This window comes from Trichosurus vulpecula, chromosome 6 (assembly GCF_011100635.1).
Source record: "Trichosurus vulpecula isolate mTriVul1 chromosome 6, mTriVul1.pri, whole genome shotgun sequence".
Lineage (NCBI taxonomy): Eukaryota > Metazoa > Chordata > Mammalia > Diprotodontia > Phalangeridae > Trichosurus > Trichosurus vulpecula.
Genome location: NC_050578.1, coordinates 40581234 through 40586051, shown reverse-complemented (window position 1 = coordinate 40586051; position 4818 = coordinate 40581234).

Below are 4818 nucleotides of genomic sequence, written 5' to 3'. Positions count from 1 at the left end.
GGTGCTTTGGTAATGTGCAACAAAGGAGACTGAGGGTTTACAAAGCAATCTTTTAGGGCTATGTTATTATAAAGGTTCAGGGGAAAACCTTTTAATTTTGTACTTGGTAAGCTATTCTCATTGGCTTTATGAAAACCAATTATGCTAACACTGTACTCCACACAGTATTTTTCCAAAAGCTCTCGATTCCATGAGTCCATGGTAACATATTTCAAAACATTTTCATAGATAACCAAAGTATATTTCCCTTTGCCATTATCAGTAAGAGGAGGGATGTCTCCCTTGCCTGGAGCAATGACCATGTGATATTGAAATCGGCTGGACTCCAAGATGGCTATGATATCTTGGCCGAGCTGAGAGTATTGGCTCTCCACAAACAAGAGAACTGTAGGGTCTGTCTTTGATGTATCAATAGGTTTGACTGTCTTCAATTCCATTGACCGGTAGGGTAGAAGTTTGAGGTCAGCACATTCTGCCCCTGCGGTGGTTTCAATAAGTGTCACCTCTTGTTTGTAGCCCGTGTAGAGAAAATAAGCAGAAATGACAATGCTTACCAAGCAGAAGGTGGCTAAGAGAAGGATCAATGTTCGAAAGCTTCTTCGAACCTTCACAATAAGATTCATTTTTTAAATTAAAAAAAATATTTTAAAAAATGCTTTTGAATATTATCTCCTAAAGTGCCATAGTGAATAGAAGTTGATATGGTGCAAATACCACTCCTCAGGAGTTCATGTGACCATTTCAAGGCATGTAAGAAAGGAATATAGAGTCACAATACAGCTAAAACTGGAAGTCCACAGACCTTGAGACACAAATTTGAAATAAGCTTCTTTGAATACAGCCAAGACCAAGGACTGATGTAGAAGCCTCTATACATTATCTACAAGAGAGAAAAAAATAGTAAATAAAAGTACATATATACATTTGTTTAGTCTATGTGTATAAAGATGTATGGATGCACAACAACAGCTAGCATTTATAAAGTGTTTTAAATTTGAAATGTATTTTACAAATATCTCATTTTTTCCTCACAACTACCTTGGGGAGGTAGGTGCTATTATTATCTGCACTTTGCAGATGAGGAAACTGAGGTACACAAATGTTAAGTGATTTGCTGAATGTCACAGAACTAGAGGTCATAGCTGAACTCAGATCTTCTTGGCTCCACATTCAATGTTCTATCCACTAAGCCACAGAGATGCATCTAAAGACATACCAAATATTTTGCCTGTGTGCTGACAAATAATCTGACATTTATGGTTCTAAAAAGCTAACACAATTTACTACTTACACAGCAGCACACCACTAATGGATGTCTTAGATAGGCCTTAATTTTCAAAACTTCTATAGAGGTAGGAAAACACTGTCAACTAAAATCGTCTCTCAAAAGTCTTTATCCAGTGAAATGTTAAACATCAAGAAATATGAAACATATTAAACAAGCTTTTGTGGGAAATAAGAACTGCAACAAACTTAATTTCATGGCATTGGAAGGTGACCTTCTGAAAAGAAGAATTAGCAAATGAGTTGCAAATGGGTTTTGTGCATCTTAAAAGCAAAAATTAGAGAAATCTGTCATGAGTTCTAAAGAGAGACAGTCCCCTTCTCTCTATAGATTTTTTTTCCTCTTGTAGCCTCAGGAAGCTTATCTTCCTTCTGTAGTTAAAAAAAATTGCTGTGGGATGGATTTGTCCTTTTCTATGTATAGCAAGGCTAAGAATATTTTGAGGCCGTTAGCTAGTGGGGCTTTCAGGCTGGAAACAACCCCTGTGGAAAACACTGTACAAGCCATTTGAAACAGAGTGGCCAGATAGAAGGCAAGATGTATACTCAATTGTCATAGCATGTATTTCTAAACTTGCATTTCCAGTTTAAATGAGAAAAATCTAGTTTTCTATTAATTTTAAAGCCACCTTCTTTTGTGTCCATCTTGACTTTTTTTTGGTAAAAAAAAGTTTTAATTGATCAAATTGGATTTTTATGTGATCAATTTCCCCCAGATCCCCTCTCCCTCTTCCTCCCAGAGAATCATCCCAAATAGCAAATAATATTTAGAAGGCAAAGTATGAAACAGAAGACACAAAAATAATCATGTGAATATGTTGAAAAAGTCAGAAACTATGTGCAATGTGTAGCACTTGTGTACCTCCCACCTCTGCAAAGCGGTGGAGGAGTAGGAGGGTCTTCTCATATATCTTCTTTTAAGCCATGCTTCTTCTTTTTTTATAATTTTACAATATTCACTTTTAATATCACATGTGTGTGTGTGTTATTTTCATTTGCATTGTTATAGTCACATACTGTTTTGGTTCTATTTATTTCATCCTGCATTCTGCCTCAGTTCATGTACATCTTTTGATGCTTCTCTGTGTTGATCCATTTGTCCTTTCTTGCTGCACAACATTTCATTACACGCATGTACCATAATTTATTTAGCTATTTCCCAATTAATGGATATTTATTTTGTTTCCAACTCTCTGCCATCATAAAAAGTGCTGCTATGAATATTTTGATGTATTGAGGACTTTCTTCTTATAAATGGCCTCCTTAAGGAATAAGCCTAGTAATGGAATCCTTGGATCAGAGAGTATGGACATTTAGTCATTTTATTTGCATAATTCTAAATTCCTTTCCAAAATGGTCGTGCATTAGCATCCAACTCCACCTACAATGCACTAATGAGCCAATCCTTCCACAACTCCTCCACAACATTGACTATTCCCATCTTTTTTCATCTTTGTCATTTTGCAAGGTGTGAAGTAAGACTTCAGGGTTGTTTTGATTTGCATTTTTGTTATTAGTGATTTGGAAAATTCTTTCATGTGATGTGCCCATTTTATCTTAAGGCAGCTACATGGTACAGTGGATAGTTAGGAAGACCTGAATTCATACCCTGCCTCAGACAATTACTAGCTACATGACCCTAACTTTTCTCAAGCACCTTTTTCAGCTCATTCCTAATGGGGAAGTTGAAAACATTATCAAACTCTCATATTGCCTTTACCAGAATTTACTGACATTTACCAAATAGTCCAAAGATTGTACATATGACATAGCTTTATAGGCTTATTGAATTCTAGAGGGTAAATATGATACTGAATTGAAAGCTATTTCATAGATCAATTATTTTGATGGTATTAATTATCACTGATGATGATTAAAATTTATGAGAGAAACTGGAAGAGGAATAAGTAAATGGAAATATGTAGGCAAATTACTCAGACCCACTGACATTTCTAAAGAAAAGAGTTCGAATAGTAGTAACTAGTCTTACATCATTTATAATGGATAACCACATGCTATATTTTACTTTGTATAATAAAAAATGATAAAATACTAATGTAAAATAATCATTTAAATTTCATCTCCCTTATCCATATTATGAAATACATAGTTCACTATGACATTTAAAAGAAAAAAACAGCAAAAATGTTATGCTGATAAAATATTTTTGCTTAAAAATGTATTTACTATATCCCTCATACCAGAGATGTAGAACCACCCTGGCCCTTCAGTGCTCCTGAGTGGACCTGAACCAGATTAAAATGTAATTGGGAAATGTTTAGTAAAATAAATAAAAACAATATAACAATGTAATGTTAATTTGTGGTTTTCTAAGTCAATATGCAGCCTTCAGGGATTATTTCTATCTGATCTTAACAAAATTGCATCAGACCACACATTCACTCTGGATTAAATATTATAACTACCCTATATCCTTAATTTAACTCTTGAAAACCCAAATATATAAATGTGGGTGACTTTTATTCTGTTATACATACTGTACTAATTTAGAATATGATGGTTTGACCAACATTGTACCCAAAGGAGAAATGAAGAAATGCAGTTCTGAGGCGGGCAAATATGGGTGTGTTACGTGTGTACATATAAAAGATACAAATAGTGAATCAGCTGTTACATTATTTTTTTCTTATAAGAGAAAGCTCACTAGAATGGGGGATTTAAAAGGCATATTTGGAAAGGAGTGTGATAGAAAAGTAAAAGGTATCAATAATTTTTTTTAAATAACACCTTAAAAAATAATCACCCCATGGGTACACTGTCTTCCTTCTGAAACTTAACTTCCTCATGTATGAAATTCAACCTATGTGTTTAGGATTCCCTCCCATTTCTATTATCAAATACCATTTTTTAAGAGAACTCCTACTTTCAAAAAGCCTCTTCCTTGAGTGTTTCACAAGACTTTTTCCTTAAGAGACTGAAACTGAATTTTATTGAGGATAAATTAACTGTGGCAATAAAAACTATTGGCTTGATATAAAACAATGAATGCATGAATCTTAAAAGGACTTTGAATTTTGCCGGATATATTCTCTCACCTCTCTGTTATGACTGGGGATAGCCTCCACTGAGTGTATGAATTTGTTTTTAAAAATCCAGTACAGTCATAATGGAAGATTATCATTACAAAGAGACAGTTCATAAACTGTATGTCACCTAATTTTTCCTTGTTTAATTTTGAATGTGGTATAATAGTCTACTATGTCAATAATGAAATTGAGCAAGAAATTTGTAAATTAAGGTAATAGAAGTAGGAAAATAAGAAGAAAATTTATTTTCTAAACCATACCAATTCCAAAACAAAAGAAAATTATATTTTCATGCCAGAATAAAAGATATCATTTTACAATTTTAGCAAGCTAGTCTTCCTATGTAATGGTGAAAAATGGAGCAGGATATCCATAGGACTGGAGTCTGCCATTGCTACAAACACAATAATTATTTAATGTGACATTTATTTGGCATTAATGTAATTAAAATTTCTAAGCGCAAAGGATTTACATTGTCATGACTGTC